Raw genomic sequence first — 24,047 nt, 5'->3', positions numbered from 1 at the left:
GAGTAATGGCACATTACCTTTGCAGCGCAGGATGTAACACTGATTCTGTAAATTTTACACAAAAATGGCAAGAGAAAAATTGTAATACATTCCAGACAAAAAAAATCCAATTTTCTTTTTTTTACATAACATTAAATCACAAGACATCAAAAGTCAACACAACACTAGAGGATAGTTTTTTTTTTATAAGCAGTCAAAAAACAAATGTGATGCACAAAAGCAGTTTGTATTAAATGTACTTGAAGCTTGTGGACAGAGGGCTCTAAAATTTTTCTTCAGATTATGTTATTTTGTTTAGTTTTGACGCAAAATTTACAAATTAATGCTTCTGTTATTCTTTCGCTTCTTCTCTTCCTACATTTTATATCTATTGCTAGAACCACTTCACCATCCCACCCCTCATCTCAACACAACCACTGTATATCTGCATTCAACTTGCCAAGCAGACTGTGGCCTTCTTCAAGCCTTTCATTACCACCATTCTTTCATGGATCAGTTGGCATGAGTGAGGTTCCGGAGGGCTGCTGGCACCTGTGGAACCCTACCCACAGCCGTAACTCCATCCAGCATGAGACACCGCCTTCAGGAAGGGAGGAGATACCAGGAGAAGAATTAGCTGTTCGCTCCAGGCTGTAGTGCAATGGGTACAACTGCATCTTTCTCCTCATGTCTGAAGAAAGGTACATAGTTTTGACACAAGCCTTTAAATTTGATAAAGAGGGTTTGCCGGATAAAGGGCAATGTTGATAATTCAACAGAAATGACAGTGAAGTGCCTCAGTCTGCCTGCGTTTAATTTTATAAGCTATCATACAGTATTATTTCAATCACATTTTGAGCACTTTCTTATTTTCCATTTTTTAAAATTCAAAGCAAAACCACAATTTATTTGTGGCTTACAGCTGAGACTTTGGTGTAACCAATGAACAGAAAGGCTATAAAATATGAGCAGTACTTACTGTAATCCACTGCATACATTTATCACGATGAATGTGGTCCAAGAATAAACCACAAAGGTCCATAATTTGCATTCATTCCCATGGGAGCTTCAGCAGCCAAGCAACGCACATCATGTTCTTCTCAGTTTTATAGTGTGAAAACACATGCAGGCTTGCAAAGCCTAACAACACCTTCGTCAGTACAAGAATTCAGCACTGGGTGTGCATAACTTCAAAGACAAATGCAATGATTCAGAGACTCAGCAGCAGTTGAGGTGAAGTATACTAAGAAAGGCAATAGAAACATGCAATGTAAGGAAATCAAATGTCTGGGACCAAGGTTACAAGAAGGGCAAAATCCTCACATTTCCTGCCAAAAAGAAAGTAAGTGGCTTGAATTGGACAGACAGCTGCTGGTAACAAAGGTGGAAGAGAAGGTGTCCTGTTTTGCCAAGCCCTATAAGCATGGCATAGAGTTAGGTTGTAAAAGTTCCTGAGAAGCCCTCCCTGAGTGTTTCAATTTAAGTAATAGTACAAGATGAGGGCATGACCAGTAAAACAGCTTGCCAATCACCGTCACCTTTTAGGAAAAGATGGTCAAGTTGAGGACTATGCAGGAAGGAATGCAGGGTGATTCATATTCCAAGGCATCTGAAATTACAGAATCATGGATAAGCAAGAGATCTTAACCTGATGAGACATGAACTTGATAACAATGATTGACTAGGTTCGTGTGAAGAATGTCCTCTAGACATGGCAACAGAAAACACTGATCCAGTTTAAATGACACTAAGTTGGGAGGCACAGTCAATAATGCAGATGGGAGCATGAAGTTACAAGGGGGCAGAGATAGATTTAGCTCAGCTGTCAAAACTGTGGCAAATCCAGTCCAATGTGGGGAAGTGTGGTCATCCACTTTGGGCCTAAGATAAGTCAGAACATTTACTAAATGGTGAGAAACTAGGGATTCTAGGGAACAAAGGGATTTGGCTGCCCATATACACAAAAGTTAGCAGATACAAAAAGCAATCAGAGGCAGATTAAATATTGGTTTTTATCTCAAAATGGCTGGAATGCAAAGAAAGGAAATTATGCTTTGGTTTTATACAGCCTTGGCTGGACACCAGGTTGAGTAGTGTGTTCAGTTTTCGGAAATCACACCTCAGGAAGGATATTTTGACCCCAGAGTGGGTGCAGCACCGATTCGCCAGAATGACATCAGGTATTAGAGGATTAAATTATGAGGATAAATTGCATAAACTTGACTGGTAATCCCTTGAGTACAGGGCTGTGAGGTGAACAAATCAAGATGCTTGAAATGATAAAAGGCTTTGATAGGGTAAGTAAAGAGGATCTAGTTCCTCTGGTGAGGGAATCCAGGACAAAAGGATACAGAAACTAAAATTTATAGGCAGGTCATTCAGGACTGAAATTAAGAAGCACTCCTTCACACAAAGGGTTGTAGAAATCTGGATGTCTCCTCCCAAAAGACTAGGGATGCTGATACGATTGAAATTTCAAGACTGAAAATCGATAGACATTTGTTAGGTCATGGCATCAAGGGATATTGATCAAAGATGGGTAAATGGAGTTTAGGTACTGATCAACCATGACCAACAGAACAGGTTCAAGGAGTTGAAAGGCCTACTGTGCTCCTGTTCCCGTGATAGAGTAAATGAAAGGACGTAGAGAGTTCTGCTTCAGGTAACGATGCGAGATGACCTTTGGGAAGAATCTAGAATGGGGCCCCGAGTCCTGTCTGACCAGTGTGAAATAAAAAAGTGCTGCTCAGTAACTAATGCCTGAAGACCACAACAGAGGAGCCGGTTAGCTCAGTTGATTGTGTGCGCTTAATAATGCCAACACCATTCAAACCCTATACCAGCTGAGGCAGTTCTTGGCACCTGCCTCTTCTCCTTGCCAGATTGTAATATCCTGGCATTATGGAGCCATGATTAGCAACCCTTGGACAATAAGGATGCAACATGGAGAGAGAGGTGTGCAGATTCAATAATTGTGAGGAATGCAGTTTTTCAGAATATAAATTTGACCATGTGAGAATGTCTACTTATGAATATTAAATTTAAAGTCAAATGGACAAACAATGGGGTACAGTGAGGAAAAGTTCATTCTTTACGAAGAATTCTAGGTGCCGAAGATACTCGATATCGAGAGATATTAAATGCTAGTGGTCAGACTTCTTTCACTTACGAGTATAAGCTGTCTAAGCAAAACAAAAGCAAATAAGAAGCCAATCTTCAGGAAGTAAAAAACCTTGCTTCTCAACAGACGTCATCAGGCAGAAGCTTCCAGTGTTCAAATGAAAGATCTAGACAGATAGTTATCAAAAGGTATCCCTTTCCTGCAGTGCAAGGAGTTGGAGACACTATATACAATGAATAACAAAGTACTTACTTGAATTGAAAACTGTGTTTCTAACAGAAAGTTACTAGTAAAATCAGAAAACTCTGACAAAGGGATTTTCACAGGTGTCTGCTTTAAGTGGTCAATTATTGGGTCTGCTCTCTGTCTCTTGGGTTCATTCTATTAGAGTATGGTCTGGGTTTCCTATTGGCTAATACTATTCTGAGAAGATATGAGGGACATTTCTAATGTATTATAGTATTTGGCGATAACAACATCTTAACATCCAGTACAATGAGGGCCAACTAAGTAGATGTGACTAATGTAATGGATTTTAGTATAAATGTAAGGTTATGCACATTTATGGGAATTGTGTACAGAATCAAAGAGTTCTACAAATATGCAGAACAGAAAGGATATTTTTTTAATGGGGGTAGGGATTTCATTCAAATTATCCAGTCAATGTGAAGAATTAATTAAAAAGGCGAATAATGAACTGGAATGTATTTCAAGGAACTGCAACAAAAGGTTAATATAATCTTTAGTGAAGTCACATTTAGACTGTGTGTATAGTTCTTGGTACCCCAAGTTTAATTCCATATGACTGCATATTGGATAAGGTTCAGGAGAGATCATCTGGATTTTTAAAAAAGTCAAGAAGAATGGATAATGTAAACAAAAAGCTTAATTTGGCATAAAGGTTAGAACACACAACTTCCAAACCAAGTCGTCCAGATACGACACGAAAGACTTCTTCCTTCAACCCCAAAAAACAAAGGATTTTTGGAAAGACTCCCAGTTAATGCTGTCAACACAATATTGATTATGACAATTTAAAAAAAATCAGGATTGGATGGATATGTGGTTAGGAATGGGATTGAGTGTTACATGGATAAGCAACAAAGTTGGTGAAAAATGGTTCTGGATTTGTTGGAGTCATCGAACTGGTCAAAGGTTAAAGATGGGGGGTGTAAAGTTAGATATGGTATTCTGGAGGTTTCCTTAATTTACCTTTTAAAGATGAGGAGAAACTTCTCAAAAACTTTTCTTTGCAGATTAAATGGATGTAGTCCATAATGTGGATTGTTTGTCAGTGCAATGAAGAAGTTTTCCTTTTCTCTATCCCTACTTCCCACATCAGTTACTTCTGCCCAAAACTCGAGAAGGATAGTTTGCAGGAACACATGTTTACACTAAGAGTTCATCCAGCCTCCAATCTTATTTGTGCCTGAACGAAAGTAGTTGATAGATTCTCTGATAATGGAAGGAAATCCTTTTGGTGGATATCTCTGTCCTGACAATTTATCCAACTGCATTGGATGACCTTCTCATTTGGCTGTAGTCCATTTTCATATCATCGCAACATGTTCCTAGCCCAGGGTACAACAAATACCACATCCAGATGTGATTAGTTTTCATCCCATTTACCGTCATATCACACTAAGATCATGTTGTCTAGTTTGAGTGCCAGGCTAGAACCTTGCAGCTGGGGAGTCAACAGGACTGCTCAAATTCGTAATCCAGTTGGGAGGCCAGCTGGGCTGGGTTCAAGATTTCTGAGCTCTGCAGACTTGTATGAAGGAATCTGTTATCAACATTAAAGACATGGCTGCAGGGGAATTCTCAGATGATCATATCATATCCTGAGTTGAAACTCCAGCGAGCTCCATTAGCTGACATAATTAAAAACCAGTTTTGAATCTGCTCCATCTCTGATTTCTGCTGGCCAAGGCATCAACATGGAATCTTTCAAGATGAATGGACCAGGGAAAGCCATTGAATTTTGTGCAAGGAAGGGATAGGTCCAACTTGAAATATAATTCTTGATAACTGGTTCCCTAGACCCAGCTTGACATGATCTTCTCCCATTCTGCTGCCAAAATGGTATCAACTACTCCAATTTGGGTGTAGGTGGCAGTGAGGGCTCAATGGTGGGTGGTTGGAGTGAAGCTGGATCCCACAAGAGGGGGTTTTTAGTGAACTAACATTAGTCCAAGTTTAGAATAAGTGTTGGTTCCAGCTCATGAGGAAGTCAAAGGCAGGCTGATTTAACCTGTAGGTAGGAGGTTAGTGTTATCTCGGATCTTCCCTAAGTGTTCTTGGCAAAATCTCTGCTGAATGTATTTTAAGTGCTGAACTATGGAGTTCTACTGAATGAATGAATTACAATTGGCTGATGGGCGTTCATACCAGTAAGTGCCTTGCGATCAGGTTCCCAACTTTCATTAAAAAATGAAATGGCTTGTCCACCAGTCTAAGGGAAACCGTGATAGAATTAAGCCCATCAATGTAGCAAAATTCTGGGTAATAAATTTAGGAACCTACTTGTCCATCCACCTGTTGTTATGGCAGTCTGTCCCTAAGACTTCTTCCAAAAGTGTTTCCCAAAGGTACCGTTATTAAGATCATAAATTCAGCATGAGGAAAATCACAGATATGAATCTGCATGCTAAACTTTCATGGGACCCCCAAAAGGTTTGAGCAACTCGCCAGTGAGATCACAGTGGCAAAAACATTTGGGACATTCAAAGTAACACTAGGTACTAGGATAGGAGAGTTAAAGAGCTTTAAAGGACTAAACGGATTATTCTCTTATGTGCTAAAAGTTCCAACCCACATTGCTCACAATTTAGACTCCCAATCCAGTGAACAGGACTGAACTCTGAGCAACAGGATTTGGATTCTGAGCATAAGTGCCGTCATGTTGGGACTGTAACTAAAATAACTGCTGTCTACCTCCATTTGGTCTATCTTGGCTAGGACCAAGATGTCATTTATACCTGCTCCAAAGCCTCCCATGGCTGAGATGGAATGTACAAAGGTTGGCACTAGCAAGCTATGCAACATCTGGAACAGAGTCAGAGCAGAAGTGTGCAGCAAGCTATTTTGAGACTTTGGATCCTTGAAGATACCAGGAAGGAATAGAGATGGACCTCTGCGAGTACAATCAAATAATTGGATTTTTGCTCTTCTTCCTGCCAAGTCTCTGACCCTGATGTTGGTGATCCATAGAATTTCCAGGATTAACTGTTAGTTTGAATGTCCTAGAACGGCATGGATAAATATTGCCTTTAGTCCATTTTAAGGGACCACCACAACTCATGAGTTAAGATGATGATTCTCAATCACTCAGAAGCTCTTCTTCAGATAGAGATGATTCCAAAATAGTATTTCTGTCAATCATCACTAGACCATGATGGCAGAGAGACAAATAGATTGGAGAGAGAGCAGTGCAGTCAGCATCACAGCAAATGGGAAGATGATTCTCAGCATCTATCTCGCAGAGGCACTTGGCACTGGTTGTCATGATAGATCATTTCTTTCTGTTTATTGATTAACGCTGACCAGAATGGTTACTAACGAAGCCTCATAATGTCAGATAGGGCTTTGGGTGATTGCATATCAGCAGAAGCTTAAGATCTGCTGTGCTAACCCTTGAGATGCAAATGGATTTAGATAAAGGCATTATCATCAGGTTCACTAGCCATTTATCACAAAGCCTAACGTGATTGAGCAGCAAGGCCCGCCAAGGAACTGCAAAAGTTTAACCGCAGTTGGAACAGTATTTAAATCCCACTGGTCCTTAAGATCTTTTATCCTCCAGGAACAATGACAAGATGTGTGTTCATGGGCACCTGCAGTCATTTATGTGATCTTTTTCACATCTGTGCCTAGGTACTCTTTGGGAATGATTGCATAACAGCGAGTCCAAGCGTCCAACTGATGTCCATACAAATTCACCTACTGGTGGATTATGGAAGTCACTGTGTGGTCATCTGGATTAAGAACCACGGTTGGCTTTTTCCCCCCCTGGCCTATTCCTTTGCCTCTAATGTTGTCTGCGTGAGATCACCAAGGATCTTTCTAGTCTGTATGTACCAGATGTGTTCATCATCACGTCACCTGCTGTGTCTACCAGTAAAGCAAAGGGAAAATCCAGACATTATTATTTTGTTTTCAAACTTAAAAGGAAAACGGCCAACTCCGATGAAAAGCCTTCCAACCTCTGCTATAATTTAATTGGGGAGCAGCCATTGTAGCCCGCAGGAGTGGGCAAGGCAACTTGGGCAATGTTCCAACTTTGAAAAATCATTCTAAGTACAACTGCCCTAGGTGATTTTTCCATAATATGACATGTGGAGGATGCTGAAATGAAGAACTGACTTACTACAATTATATCTGATTCTTTACAATAATCATAGCTCTGGGGCAGGAATTCTATGATCACATGAATCTAAGGATCAACTACTTTGCTTATCTAGATTTTGTATCAGTTTTAAAAATGCTCAATTAGAATATTTGGAAATCTAACAACATTTAAAAGAAAACAAACAGTATCCGTATCAACTTATGCCAGATTGAAAAATAGCTATCATATTAAAGCTACTGATCTAATGAAAAGTAATAACCAAATTAGTTTTAAAAAAAAACTATATATGCATCAGAAAAGTAACGTATTTGCAGGAAAGATTGTTTGGTTTCTATCAGGAAATTCTACCTTCACCAGGTTTTCTATTCTTGCTTCTGATAAAGTGCACTGATACTTAATATTCACATCTCTTCACTGGATAATGCTATTTGAATTCCAGTGCTCTGAACAGCTTCCCTCCCTTCAGAAAAGAAACAGTTTCCCAGATAGCACACTCAGAATATAATTAATCGGTTTGAAATGGCAATTCTCGGTCTCCAAAACGAAAATCCAAAAAAAAGTCCTCAACTGAAATTACATAAAATAAAAAAAGAGCTTTTCACCATGTGCTGAAAAATCACAGCAGAGGGAGTCCTGCCGATCAGTCTGATGTACAAGTTTACAATCTGCATGTCACAGCTTGGGAGTTGCCATATGAAAAAAAAGGTTCCAAATAAGCTATCTTTAATACAGCAATGAGTGGGAAACAAACAGCTCTTCTGATACTTAACAATCTTCTCTGTAAGATTGAAAGAATGCAGAGAAGATTTACTAGGATGTTGCCGGGTCTTCAGGAGATGAGTTACAGGGAAAGATTAAACAGGTTAGGACTTTATTCCTTGAAGCGTAGAAGAATGAGGGGAGATTTGATAGAAGTTTACAAAATTATGAGGGGTATAGACAGAGTAAATGCGAGTAGGCTCTTTCCACTTAGATTAGGAGAGATAAACACGAGAGGACATGGCTTTAGGGTGAAAGGGGAAAGGTTTAGGGGGAACATTAGGGGGAACTTCTTCACTCAGAGAGTGGTGAGAGTGTGGAACGAGCTGCCATCTGAGGTGGTAAATGCGGGCTCACTCTTAAGTTTTAAGAATAAATTGGATAGATACATGGATGGGAGAGGTCTGGAGGGTTATGGACTGGGTGCAGGTCAATGGGACTAGCGGAATAATATTTCGGCACAGACTAGAAGGGCCGAATGGCCTGTTTTTCTGTGCTGTAGTGTTTTATGGTTCTATGGCAATCTTTGTAGGATATAAAGCTGCATTCACCACACAAGTTTCACCTCACTTGCCTTTTATCTCTGCACTGCCAGAAAAATAAAAAATGGTTTGTCACAGTTGTAAGAGAACTTAAATCAAAATTGCAAAGATTCATGGGGAGAAGCAGTTCTGCGTAATTCTGACAGTTCTAGAGAACTGCATCTTCCATATTTAGAACGGGGGATAGTTGATGAGAAAGTGGTGCTGACATTTTTTTTCCCTATTGTTCACACAGAGAGCAGACCTGTGTGAGAAGGGCAGCTGAGGCGGAAGATAAAAACCAGTGGCAGAGGGTCACTTCAACCTGTTTCAGTGCTGAAGTGTGATGTCAATGGAAAGCAGATAGGTGATTGGTGGGTATCCCCACTGTGTTTCTTTTGATTGGCCAAGTAGTTAAATCAGGAGATGTTATTACAGTTGAAGAGTAGAGTTAAGAAATTCACTTTTAAAATATTTAACATCCAAATTGAATAATTAAATAGATTAGGGATGGCTGGGCAGGCGATGTGATGCAGCTGTAGTATGTGGGAGCTGGTGTATGCCGGTGCGATCCACAGTGACCACACCTGCAGCAAGTGTTGGTTGCTCAGAGTTGATGAGCTGGAGTCTGAGCTGCGACACATCAGGGGAGAGTTACCTGGGCACTGTGTTTCAGGAGGCAAGCACACACCTTAGATTAATTACATCAAATTTGGTGATCAGGGACAAGAGGATGTGACTGCGAGCGAGGCAAGTATGGGGATTCAGAATCTAGCTTTGGAGAAGCCTCAGCCAGTGCCCTTGTCCAATAGGTACGAGGTTCTTGCTCCCGGTGTGAACGAGGGCATAGACAGTAGGGAGGATGAGTGAACTGGCCACAGCACCGTGGTACAGAGCGCCATTCAAGTGAGGGGAGAAAAGAGAAATGTAGTAGTAATAGGGGGTAGCATAGTTAGGGGAATAGGTACTGTTCTCTGCAGCAAAGGCAGTCTCAAAGGCTGTGTTGCCTACCTGGTGACAAGGTTAAAGACATCTCTTCTGGGCTGGAGAAAAACTTGGGAGTGGGAGGAGAAGGATCCAGTTGTCATGGTCCACGTAGGTACCAATGACATAGGTAGGACTAGGAAAGAGGTTCTGCTGAGGGACTAAGAGCAGCTCGGGGGCTAAATTAAAAAGTAGAACCACAAAAGTAATAATCCCCAGATTACTACCTGAGCCACGTGCAAATTAGTGTAGGGTAAATAAGATGAGAGAGGTAAATGTGTGGCTCAAAGATTGGTGTGGGAGAAATTAGTTTTGATTCATGGGGCAGCAGCGCCAGTACTGGGGAAGGAGAGAGCTGTTCCGTTGGGACGGACTTAATTTGAACTTTAATTCGTCTTCCTTCTTCCTTAACCGAGGTTTTCTACCCAAGGTGGTTGACAGGGCCCTCAACCGTGTCCAGCCCATCTCCTGCACATCCGCCCTCAAACCTTCCTCTCCCTCCCAGATTCATGATAGGGTCCCCCTTGTCCTCACTTATCACCCCACCAGCCTCCGCATTCAAAGGATCATCCTCCGCCATTTCCGCCAACTCCAGCATGATGCCACCACAAACACATCTTCCCTTCACCCCCCCCCCCGGTGGCATTCCGCAGGGATCGTTCCCTCCGGGACATCCTGGTCCACTTCTCCATCACCCCCTACACCTCAACCCCCTCTCACGGCACCTTCCCATGCAACCGCAGAAAGTGTTAAACCTACCCCTTTACTTCCCCCCTCCTCACCGTCCAAGGGCCCAAACACTCCTTTCGAGTGAAGCAGCATTTCACTTGCACTTCCTTCAATTTAGTCTACTGCATTTGCTGTGCCCAATGCGGTCTCCTCTACATTGGAGAGACCAAACGCAGACTGGGTGACTGCTTTGCGGAACACCTTTGGTTTGTCCGCAAGCATGACCCAGACCTCCCTGTCGCTTGCCATTTCAACACACCACCCTGCTCTCAAGCCCACATGTCTGTCCTTGGCCTGCTGCAATGTTCCAGTGAAGCTCAACGCAAACTGGAAGAACAGCACCTCATCTTCCGACTAGGCACTCTACAGCCTTCCGGACTTAACATTGAGTTCAACAACTTCAGATCATGAACTCTCTCCTCCATCCTCACCCCCTTTTTCCAAATTTATATTTTTAAAATATATTTTTCTTTTTCCACCTACTTTTAAATTTATTTCGATCTACCGTTTTATCTCCACCTTTTAGCCCATTTCGATCCCTTCCCCCCCACCCCACCCCCACGAGGGCCATCTGCCATTTGTTTGTCCTGCTTTCTACCCTTAAAGTCACCATTAGCACATTCCTTAGATAATATCACCACCGTCAACGCCCCTTTGTCCTTTTGTCTATGACATCTTTGGCAATCTCTTCTCTGCCTCCACCTATCACTGGCCCTCTATCCAGCTCTACCTGTCCCACCCCTCTCAACCAGCTTATATTTCACCACATTTCTATATTTCTTTAGTTCTGATGAAGTGTCATTCGGACTCGAAACGTTAACTGTGTCCCTCTCCGCAGATGCTGTCAGACCTGCTGAGTTTTCCCAGCTATTTTTGTTTTTGTTTCAGATTTCCAGCATCCGCAGTATTTTGCTTTTATCTTAATTTGAACCATGCTGGGACCAGTGTCCTGGCGATTCGTATCAATAGGGTTGTAGATAGGACTTTAAACTAATTAGTGGGGCATGGGGGAGGGTTCAATTGAAGGGAAGTTTAAAAAATCAAAAAGAAACAAGAGAACAGAGGTGCAGGGTAGTGAAGAGGCGAACGATAATCAAAGTGTGACAGGAAGGGGCAGAAAATATAAGCAGAAGAGTGCAGCAGAAATTAGAACCAGAATGAGTAATAATGGTAAAAATTCAAAGCTTAAGGCTCCTTATCTGAACGTACGCAGCATTTGTAACAAGATAGATGAGTTGATGGCACAAACAGAAATAAATTAATATGACTTGACAGCTATTTCAGAGACATGGTTGCTGGGTGACCAAGACTGGGAACTTAATATTCAAGGGTATTTGACGTTCCAGAAAAGTAGGCAAAAATGGAAAGTAGCTTTGTTAATGAAGGAAGGTATCAGTGTGGTGGTGAGTAATGGTATAGATGCAATAGATCGTGATGTGGAATTAGTCTGGGTGGAAATAAGGAATAGCAAGGGGAAGAGGTCACGGGTGGGAGTCGTCCATAGGCCCCCGAAGAGTTGCCTCACTGTAGGACAAAGTATAAATCGGGAAATTATGGAGACGTGCAAGAAGGGCACTACAATTGTCATGGGCGATTTTAATCTGCATATTGATTGGACAAATCAGATTGGCAGGGGTAACATGGAAGACGAATTTGTAGAGTGTATTAGGGATTGTTTCTTGAGCAATACATTGCAGAACCTACCCGGGAACAGGTTATTTTAGATTTAGTAATGCGTAATGAGGTGGGATTAACAAGAGATACCATAGTTAAGGATCCTCTAGGGGATAGCGATCACGGCATGGTAGAATTTCAAATTCAGTTTGAGGGCGAGCAACTCGGGTCTCAAGCCAATATCCTCAACTTAAATAACGGCAAGGGCAATTACAGAGGTATGAAGAAAGAGCTGTCCAAAGCGGGCTGGGAAAATAGACTAAGGGGAAGGTCAGTGGTGAGCAGTGGCAGGCATTTAGGCAGATATTTCATAACCCTCAGCAAAAATTTATCCCGGTCAAAAAGAAGGACTCAATGAGAAGGATGAGCCACCCGTGGTTAACAAAGGTGGTCAAGGAGAGTATCTAATCAAAAACTAAGGCATACAAAGCGGAGAAAACTAGTGGTAGGCTAGAGGATTGGGAATTTTATTTTTTAGGAACCAGCAGCGGATGACTAAAAAGCTAATAAAGAGGGAGAAAATTGATTATGAAAGTAAATTGGCAAGAAATATAAAAACAAACAGCAAGAGGTTCTACGGATATATAAAAAGAAAGAGTGGCTAAAGTGAGCGTGAGACACTTGGAGGATGTGACTGGACAATTGATAATGGGGAACAGGGAAATGGCAGATAATTTGAACCAATATTTCGCATCGGTCTTCACAGTGGAGGACACTATAAACATCCCAAAGATATCATATAAGCAAGGAGCTAATGGGAGGAAAGATCTTGTAACAGTCTCTATCACGAGGAGAAACTAATGGGACTAAAAGTAGATAAGTCACCAGGACCTGCATCCAAGGGTTTTACAAGAAAGTGGCTGCAGAGATAGTGGAGGCATTGGTCGAAATATTCCAGAACTCAATGGATTCCAGGAGGGTCCCAGCGGACTGGAAAACCGCTAACGTGATGCCCCTGTTCAAGAAGGGAGGGAGACAAAAAGCAGGAAACTATAGGCCAGTCAGCCTAACATCTGTCATTCGGAAAATGCTAGAGACCATTATTAAGGAAGAAATAGCAAGACATTTAGAAAAAGCTTAAAGCAAAGGAACAGAATCAACATGGTTTTCTGAAAGGGAAATCATGTTTAACAAATTTGCTAGAGCTCTTTGAGGATATAACAAGCAGAGTTGATAAAGGCGAGCCAGTAGAAGTAGTGTATTTAGATTTCCAGAAGCCATTCAATAAGGTGCCATGTCAAAGGTTATTGCACAAGGTAGCAGCTCATGGTATTGGGGGTAATGTATTAGCATGGATTAAGGATTAGTTAACACACACAAGACAGAGTCGGGATTAACGGCTCCTTTTCAGGTTAGAAAGACGTAACTAGTGGAGTACCACAAGGATCAGTCCTAGGGCCTCAATTATTTACTATCTATATTAATGACTTGGAGGAGGGGGGGCCAAGTGTAATGTATCCAAATTTGTTGACGATGCAAAAATAGGTAGGAGGGCATGTTGTGATGAGGACATAAGGAATCTGCAGGAGGATATAGATAGGTTGAGTGAGTGGGCAAAATCTTGGCAGATGGAATTTAATGTTGGAAAGTGAGGTCATGCACTTTGGTAGGAAGAATCAAATGGCAGACCATTATTTAAATGGAGAGAGGCTCCAAAAAAGTGCAACACAGAGGGATCTGGGTGCTCTTGGGCAAGAAACACAAAGTTAGCATGCAGATGCAGCAAGTAATTAAGGCGGCAGGTGGAATTTTGGCCTGCATTGCTAGGGGGTTGGAGTTTAAAAATAGGGAAGTCTTGTTACAACTGTGCAGGATGTTGGTGAGGAGTACTGTGTACAATTTTGGTCCCCATATTTAAAAAGGGAATACTGGCATTGGAGGCAGTTCAAAAGAGATTCATTCGGCTGATTCCTGGGATGAAGGGGTGACTTATCAAGAACAGCTGAACAGGTTAGGCCTTTATTCATTAGAGTTTAGGAGAATGAGGGGTGATCTTATTGAAATGGACAAGATTCTGAGGGGGCTTGACAGGGTAGATGTTGAGAAGATGTTTCCACTAATGGGGGAATCTCGAACTAGGGGATATAGTTACAGAACAAGGGGACGCATTTAAAACAGAGGTGCGAAGGAATTTCTTCTCTCAGAGGGTAATGAATCTGGAATTCTCTACCTGGGAGAGTTGTGGAGGCTAGATCACTAAGTATTTAAAGAGGAGGTAGATAGATTTTTGAAATATCAGGGAGTTGAGGGCTATGAGGAGCTGGCACAAAAGAAAAGTTGAGGCCTGGGGCAGATCAGCCATGATCTTATGGAATGGTGGGGCAGGCTTGAGGGGCCAAATGGCCTACTCCTATTTCTCATGTTCATCTATTTCCATTAGCAATAGTATTCAAGTCACATTACAGCAATTTTAAACCGTTTCGAGTAGAAATCATTGCATTTAAAAAAAGTAGAATCACTGACAAATATGTATTAATTCCATCAAATATAAGAAATCACTGATTTATAACAATGATATCGAACACACTAAGTTCCAATTAATTAAAGATAATCAAATTTTGAAAATGAGAGAAGCTTGTTGCTTTGAACTTGACCAGTTGAATGTGTTTGAGTTTACAAGGGTTAAAAACTCTAAAGGCATAAATAAATGTCTGTTCTGCATTGTGATTAATAATGCACAATTTTTGCTATTTCATCGCAGGGACTGGCACTTGCTCTTTTTAAAAATGAGGATTAGAAAAAATTACAAAGCCCCCTCAATTTGGTAAAATCCTTGCACAAAATAGACTTTTAACATACTTGGGGAAGAAAAATCATGATTGTCATGGTAGGTTGTGAAAATTATGGGATTTGTCATAGATGTCACTCTGTGACAAATCACTAGCATCATCATGGCGTGTATGTATTGGTAATGACCTGCAGATGCCCTTCAAAACGACTGTCATCGTTCTCTAAATAGCCTACTCTCAAATCTTTCTGTGCTTTAGTTTGTCTCCAACTTCCTGTTCCTCTCCAAGGTTTTCGAATGTCATTGCCACTCAACCCTGCTTACAACAATGCTATTCATCTTTCAAATTCCCTAACCTCTCTATAGCCTTTGACTTTACTTATTCAACCACAGTGTCCTTTTCTACCACCCTCCCATAGCTCGAGTCCTACTTGTTCTAAGTCACTAACATAACTTATGGAATGGTTTCTCCTCCTATTATCCAAACATCCATCCTTTGCCCCTTTCCTATGCCTAAATGTTACTTTTTGGCAACAAGCTCCTGCACATATGCGGATATCCAGCTTTACCCTCCATCATCTTCAATCTGGTGCTGTCTGACACCAAGTTATTGAATAGTTTAACACTCACCAAGGCAGAATCCTTGATATCGCATTACATTCTGAGAGCTCCAAACCTTACGTTCATTCCATCCAGACAGGGTCTCGAAAATATTCCATTTTGCCTTGCTTTACCCCACTGTTGTTGACATCCATTATCACCTTTACCACCTCCGTACACAAATTCTCTAACGTTCTCATTAGCCTCCAAAGCTACAATCTGTATAAACCCAATTTACCCAGAAGTCTGCTACCTACTCATACTTTGTCACCTCTTTCACAGAATCACACAGTGCAGAAGAGGCCCTTCGGCCCATCGAGTCTGCACCGACACGTGAGAAACACCTGACCTACCTACCTAATCTCATTTACCAGCACTTGGCCGATAGCCTACAGAATTTCAAATTCCACTAGCTGTTGTAGTGGGTTTTGAACCCATGAATCCAGATCATTAGACTGGGCCTCTGGGTTGCTAGTCCAGTGACCTTAACACTATACCACTGTACCCCCATTCTCTCAGTTGCTACTTTTCCAGTTGCCTCTCTCTATCACCTCCCACCCAGGCCATAGGAATGTAATTACCCAGAGTCTGGAACTGCTCCCTCAAGGCTGTGGTGCTGATCCTTCAATCAAGGACAAGTGCAAGTTCACGTTCTCCCACCTCCCACCCAGGCCATAGGAATGTAATTACCCAGAGTCTGGAACTGCTCCCTCAAGGCTGTGGTGCTGATCCTTCAATCAAGGACAAGTGCAAGTTCACGTTCTCCTCTGCTCCTTCCCCAATCTGAGACATATTCTCAGTAATCTCCACTGGTTCACTGTCTCTCAACATATTTACATCAAAAGCTTTGTACTTGTTGAAAAGTCATTCCTCGGTTGTGCTTTATCCTGCTTCTGCAATCTCATGCAGCTTTGAATCTGTCACTGTTCTCTAGTCAGATACAGGATGTCTCCCTAACGTAAGAGCCTCCAGTTAGCTTGTCAAAGACCCTAGCAAATTCTTTCCCAGCTCCTTTGCCATGCCACATTTTTCGGCACCTTCAATAACCTCTTTACCCCTTGGTCAACATTCTTAACTCTACTCCTCACTCCTGCTCAGGTTTAACTTCTACTGATGAAGTACATTGTGTTGTTTCAAATAACGGACTCTCTTTCTGTCTAGCCACACTCTCTTTTGCTTCTCCTCCTCCCCTCGCCGTCATAATTGCTTGTTGCTTGGTGCTAGTCTCTTTCCCACTACCTATCCCACCTTTCGCTTTAATTCGCTGCTTTTCCTTCCCTTTTGTTTTCATCCTCATCTCTTTTGCCTATGGAATCAACGTCTCCCGATTCTTGTAGTTTTTAGTGTGTGGAGAAATAAATTAAAGAATTGAGGTCCACCGTGGCTAACTGGGAAGTGGGATTGGCAGCAACTGACTGGGAAGCAGAATCAGTAGATTAGGAACCTGTCCCCTCACCAACGATAAACAACCATCTTGTTCAATGCATGTCATAACATTTCTTGTGTTCCACAGTGCTGTGTTGGTTTCAACTGCTACACTGACAGGCCATTACCTCAGAGAATACTCGTGGAGGTTAACAAATTGAAATGGATGCAAATGCCTTTATTACTGAATATACATGTCACAGGAGTCACAGCATAAGAAGCTCATTACTATTACAGTCAGTTCATCAGTTTATGAAGAATTTGGTGCCTTTGTCTCAGAATATTCTCACTTTGTAATAATTAATGTTCCATTACTAGATGCTAGTCTACAGCAAATTAAAATCATGGGTGCAAGATGCACCTGCACAAAATTCACAAAACACAAATGTGCCACAACCATGAGCACAGGCACGATGGGCTGAATGATTTATTCATCTCCTGAAATTTCTTTGAAATTAAAGGCAGGATATACCTCGCAGTAATATTAAGAATTCCCATGGCCATGAAGGGGGAAAAAAAATCATTGCAACAGTGAATGATCTTCCAGCTAACTTGTCAGGTCTATAGTTATAACTATGTTGTCATTAACAAGCTTCATGACAGTTTAGAATTTATACTTGTATCCAAGATAAGCTAAACAATGGCATTTTTCCATTTGCAGCTGTGATAGCACAGAAGCAGGGGAATTGATGGGGAAATGCCATTGAATACATGCCATTTTTGACTTGTTCCATGCAATAAAACACTTAAATCATCAATCTGACTTGACACTAAGCTACCACACTGTCACTATAATACAACAGCCACAGGACTGTAAACATCTGGATTATGCCAGGTAAAGCTCTTATGGCTTTCCCAGGGATTGATCATAGAATGATAACACAGGCCATTTGGCCCACTGCACTTGTGGTTGACTCTTTGGGACAGCTATTCAATTCATCCCACTTCCCTACTCTTTCCCCATAAGCCCTGTCATTTTTTTTCTCCTTCCAATATATCCAATTGTCTTTGATAGTTACCACTGAAGCTTTAATGAAAGGCAGCTATCAACCGCATACATCTATAACAGTGTTAAAGAATTCTTGCCATCGCAAACAAAAATAAAAGCCTCAAAGAATTATCTTCCAAACATTGCGAAATATCTGGGCTGTTGTGGTAAAGTCTGTGAACTGAAGTCTGGGAGGAGCTAGAGACTCAGACAGCAGCAGCAGAATTGTACTCAATCACAATCTGCAATCTCATGGCCCATTAACATCAAGCTGGGGGATCAAACCTACTTCAATGATAAGTGTAAGAGGGCATACGAGGAGCAGCACTGGGCATACCTAAATATGAGGCGTCAACCTTGTGAAGCTACAAGTGGAAGCAGCATGCGACATACAGAGCTAAGCGATTCCAGAACCAACAGATCAGATCTAGGCTCTGTAGTCCTGCCACATCCACAACAATTAACTGGAGGAGGAGGCTCCACAAATATTCTCATCCTCAATGATGGGGGAGCTCAGCACATTCATGCAAAAGACAAGGCTAAAATATTTGAAACCATCTTCAGCCAAAGGTGCCAAGTGGATGATCCATCTCACCTCTTCCTGAGGTCCCCAGCATCACAGGTGCCAGTCTTCAGCTAATTCGATTCATGTCACATGATATCAAGAAATGGGTGAAGGCACTTGAGACTGCAAAGGCTATGGGCCCTGAAAACATTCTGGCAATTGTACTGAAGACTTGTACTCCAGAATAAGCCACGCCTATAGCCAAGCTGTTTCAGTACAGCACAACACTGACATCTACAGGGCAATATGGAAAATTGTCGAAGTCTGCCCTGTCCACAAAAAGCATGACAAATCCAACCTAGCCAATTTCCATCCCACCAGCCCGCTCTCAATTATCAGCAAAGTGATGGAAGTGGTCATCAACAATGCTATCAAGGGGCACTTACTCAGCAATAACCTGCCCACTGACTTTCAATTTGGCTTCCGCCAGGGCCACTCAGCTCCTGACCTCATTATAATGGACAAAAGAACTGAACTGAAGAGGTGGGGTGAGAGTGACCACCCTTCACAACAAGGCAGCATTTGACCAAGTGTGGCATCAAGAAACACTAGCAAAACAGAAGTCAACTGGGGAAGACTTTCCACTGGCTGGAGTCATACCTAGCACAAAGGAAGATGGTTGTGGTTGTTGAAGGTCAATCATCTCAGTCCCAGGACATCACTGCAGGAGTTCCTCAGGGTAGTGTCCTAGGTCCAACAATCTTCAGCTGCTTCATCAATGACCTTCCCTCCATCATAAGGTCAGAAGTGGAATGTTCGCTGATGATTGCACAATGTTCAGCACCATTCACGACTCCTCAGATACTGAAGCAGCCCATGTCCATATGCAGCAAGACCTGGACAACATTCAGGCTTGAACTGACAAATGGCAAGTAGCATTTGCACCAAACAAGTGGCCACACAATGACTATCTCCAACAAGAGAAAATCTAACCACGACCCCCTGACAGTTAATGGCATCAACATCGCTGAATCCCCCACGATCAACATCCTGGCGGGGTTACTGTTGGACCAGAAACTGAACTGGACCAGCCATATAAATGCTGTGGCTACAAAAGCAGGTGAGAGGCTAAGAATTCTGCGGCGAGGAACTCACCTTCTGGCCACCCAAAGCCTGTCCACCATCTGCAAGGCACAAGTCAGATGGAATACTCTCCACTTGCCCAGATGAGTGCAGCTCCAAAGACACTCAAGAAGCTTGACACCATCCAGGATAAAGTAGCCCATTTGATTGGCACCCCATTCACGACCTTCAACATTCACTCCCACCAACACCGATGCACAGTGGTAGCAGTGTGTATCACCAAGGTGCACTGCAGAACTCACCAAGTCTCCTTTGACACCACCTTCCAAACCCACAACCATCTAGAAGGACAAGGGCAGCAGATGCATGGGAACACCGCCACCTGCAAGTTCCCCTCCAAGCCACACACCAGCCTGACTTGGAACTATATCACTGTTCTTTCACTGTCGCTGGATCAAAATCCTGGAACCCCCTCCCTAACAGCACTGTGGGAGTACAGACAGGCTGCAGCTGTTCAAGAAGGTGACTCACCACTACCTTCACAAAGGCAATTAGGGATGGGTAATAAATGTTGGCCTAGTCACCGACGTCTACATCCAGTGAAAGGATAAATAAAAAGACAGATAAAGAATAAAGGCAGCTGAATTAGCACATGAAAAAAATGTAATATCACTGCTTACATTTTCAACTTTCTAAAATTAGTGAGGCTCAGCAACATCTCCAAACCACTCCTTCCTAATATGTCAAAAGGGTGCAATAGCTTCTCATAATTGCCTGTAATCACAATTTATATAAGGTGTATCTGTGGGTGGATGGTTCCAAAAATCCATCTCCTACTCTATGCCAAAGACGGGATAAACATTCCTAATAGATTACCATTAAGAACAAGTGACTGAGCTATCTACAGACAGGTTTAACAGGTTATTTTTGTTTTCTGTTTCAATTTCTGGCACTGAAGAAATGTCATATGGGACATTGATACTTCATGATTAATTCCATGATTGGTAGTAGATTTAGGCTCTTCTTCAGTTCTGTGACTAGCCTTTTAAATAAATTCATCTCACAGAACTACATATTACAACATGGAAACAGCCGGCACAGGCCAAACAGTCAGTGGTGGCACTTATCCTCATGAGTAGTCCTTATCCCACAGGTCCATCCTAAACTCATCCCTTTAGCTCTGTTCCTTCAATCACCTAACAAAATGTTGACTTGGCTCAAGCACCCTGGTGCTGAAAATCTCCTACTGCAGTCATACAGCTGTTCAGATAACAAAGAAATTAAAAAGTATACAACCCAGGGCTATTTCCACCCTCATCTTCCCTCAATATTTTATGTATACTTGCATAGATTTCCTGTAATATTCAAATCCTAATTATTCTCATTTAAGGTTCAGTAACATTGCAACCCATTTTGCTGTATCGTCAATATGTTACCATTCAAGATTAATCTGGAATCTACCCAAATCTTAGAATTGGTTTACAAGAAACCCATGAAATTGATTTGCAGGCTTGATCTAATTGCCCCACAACTGCTGTCAGCAGGGTGACTATGGTTAGATGTTCCAGGCTGACATTCAACAGGCCAATCACATGATAACGGTACCATGAGAAATAAACTCTCACAAAACGAAGTATCAAATGACACTCAACTGACTCTGTCAATAAATTCGCCTGTCAACGTAGGAGGTAATTCAAGGCCAGTCATTAGATACTGTTTCAATCTTTGATAATAAGGTCAGACAAAAACATGCACACTTGTACTCTTACTCTCACATTAGCATCCTTGCATAGTACACCCTCAACTTTAATTTTAATTCTTTACACCTACTTGGAAAAGTGTTACAAATTAAAATTTAGTACACAATCCTTTGTCCTGCAATGTGAATTCATGGGGTGAGGCAGCTTTTTTAATATTCCAAACTTTAAGTTAAGAGGCTATTGTACAATCATGATAATGGTGTTAAGTGCATGTTCATTAATTCCAATTTCTGTGAAAAGAATCCATACAACTTCACTCAGAGCCAAAATTTGTCTTAGCCAAGTTATACAAGCAGGATAACTGAATGTACTCACTTGTGACCAAGTGACTTGCAATACATATATTCTACCCAGGAGAAATGTAGTCCAACTGCTTCAAATTGGAATGTATATTAAGAATTAAATTTAAATGATTTGTATGGATATAACTCAGTCCTTTTCCTCTCAACTTCCTATTCTTTGTAAAATTGATGCCTTTGGCACTACAAAGGAGTACACCGTTGGCATTATCCACTCAAAATACTCCCCTAACAATTATAGGCACTAGTATATGGAAATTTTAGAGCCCTTAGAGATTAGCTTCTGGGTGTTCTTTTTTAACATCTGAATAATGTAACTTTTCCCCCTCAACATAAGTTAATCAATTAATTAAAAGCCTGGGTTTATATATTTCTTGGTAATGAATTCATTACAAAGAGGAAAATAAAGGCAATGTATATGAGTTCAGATGCATATGATAAAACAACCTACCTTGGTGACAGATGCAAAATAAAGATATAGCGAGGTGCCATTCATCTCATTTCATCAAGAAAGATGGAAGTTAAAGTGCAACAACATCAGGAATATTAACCAAACCCAACAGAGAATGGACATATCCAAAACACAATGATTGATACGACAGGCATGGATTCAAATTCCTTACCTCACTGGGGTTAAAAATGAACTCCGTGATTTCATATCATTTCCACTGGGAAAATTGCTAGTAGCTAAACATATTTGACAACTAAGCACATCAAAGAAAAACTATACATGCATCATTAACGCATTTAAGGGGAGACTGGGCAAACGTGAGGGAGAAAGGTCAGAAGTGGGGAAAGACAGAGCAAGAGGAAGGAAGGTGCGGGAAAACATTTATGGACTGCAACATTTCAAAGGAAATTAGGGATGGGAAATAAATACTGGCCTGGTCAGCGTCACCCACATCCCATAAACAAATGAAAAAGAGGTTAACCAGCATTGATCAGTTGGGCCAAACGGTCTGTTTCTGTGTAAATTCTATGTAATTTCTCACCAGCTCTCTTCTCCTGCTTCTGATCAGTAACAAAACAGGTCACTCTAATATGACCCTACAATTCCTTAGGCTACATTTTGCTTTCATTTTTAATTCTCAGTTGAGCCCAGTACAGTACGGAATCATAACAGGTATATGTCAGAAAATCAGGGGCCACAGACTGGGTTTTTTATTAGCAATGAATTGAAATATCTGAACAGAAAACACTAAAATTAAACTGGTGGAATTACAAAGAATAAAAAGTCATTCCATAATGTTGCACATTTTTATGAAAAGGGTGCAAACTTGGGATCAGTGTGAAAAGGTTTCTGATTTGTAACAATGTTAAACATGCAGTATATATTTAGAGTCAAGGTCTGAAGTGAATACACAGTGAAATGGTGAGAGATTCCTTGAATGTAATAGCTCCTAACACTGCCTTGGTCTTGCCTTTCACCTTTCCACCATCTACAAGGCACAAGTCAGGAGTGTGATGGAATATTCCTCACTTTCCTGGATGAGTGCAGCTCCCACAACACTCAAGCCCGATGCCATCCACGAAAAAGCAGCATGCTTGATTGGCACCCCACCACATTAAAACATTTACTCCCTCCACTACCAGCGCAGAGCCCAGTGTGTACCATCTACAAAATGTAACAACTTGTCAAGGCTCCTTTGACAGCAGTTTCCAAACCTGTGACTTCTATCACTTAGAAGGCCAATGGCAGCAGACGCATAGGAATACCCACCGCCTGCAAGTTCCCCTCCATGCCACACAGCTTCCTGACTTGGAAATATATCTCTGTTCTTCATCATGGTTGGGTCAAAATCCTGAAACTCCTAACTAAAGCAGTGTGTGTGACCAGGTCACAAGACTGCAATGGTTCAACAAGGTGGCTCACCACCACCCTCATGAGGGCAATTAGGAATGATGGTCTTTCCAGCAATGCCAACTTCCCTTAAACAAGTGAAAAAAATAGTTTACCCTGTCTTTCAGAATGACACAGGCGAGAGTTGTTGGGTTTATGATCTGTAAGCTTGGAGGTGACATCAAAGTCTATGCAAGGGCTAAGAAAGGAGAGAGGTGCAAACATTTGCAAAAAGATCTATACGTGCAAGAGGAGTGGGCCAAACAATGGCAATTTATTTTCTTCTTTCATTGGATGTGTGGCAAGGCCAGCATTTGTTGCCCACCCCTAATTTGCCCTTGAGCTGAGTGGCAGGCTAGGCCATTTCAGAGGTCAGTTAAGAGTCAACCACATTGCTGTGGACCTCGAGTCACATGTAGGCTAGGCCAGGTAAGGATGGCAGATTTCCTTCTCTAAAGAACATTAGTGAACCAAATCGATTTTTACCACAATCGACGATAGTTTCATGGTCACATAGCTACTGAGACTAGCTTTCAATTCCAGATTTATTCATTGAATTTAAGTTCCACCAGCTGCCATGTCCCCAAAACATTAGCCTGGGCCTCTGGATTACCAGTCCAGTGACATTACCACTACACAACCATCTCCTCCATGTAACTTAGATAAACTGAATGGCATGCATGTAAATAGGGCCAATACTG

General features: G+C 41.6%; 1 protein-coding gene across 7 annotated transcripts in view; it reads right to left on the bottom strand.

Annotated features, from left to right (window-relative positions):
• The window catches only part of nktr (natural killer cell triggering receptor), a 210,631-nt gene that overhangs the window by 46,460 nt on the left and 140,124 nt on the right, over positions 1-24,047 (bottom strand). The window contains exon 6 of one of the 7 annotated variants that reach the window (XM_078536570.1): positions 18-45. The exons of the other annotated variants lie outside the window; for them this stretch is intronic. The gene's annotated coding sequence lies outside the window, so the exon portion shown is untranslated. The remainder of the gene's footprint in view (positions 1-17; positions 46-24,047) is intronic. 7 annotated transcript variants of the gene reach the window in all.

The sequence above is a fragment of the Cetorhinus maximus genome, chromosome 3 (genome assembly GCF_964194155.1).
Source record: "Cetorhinus maximus chromosome 3, sCetMax3.hap1.1, whole genome shotgun sequence".
Classification (NCBI taxonomy): domain Eukaryota; kingdom Metazoa; phylum Chordata; class Chondrichthyes; order Lamniformes; family Cetorhinidae; genus Cetorhinus; species Cetorhinus maximus.
This window is presented reverse-complemented; position numbering and strand designations above follow the sequence as displayed.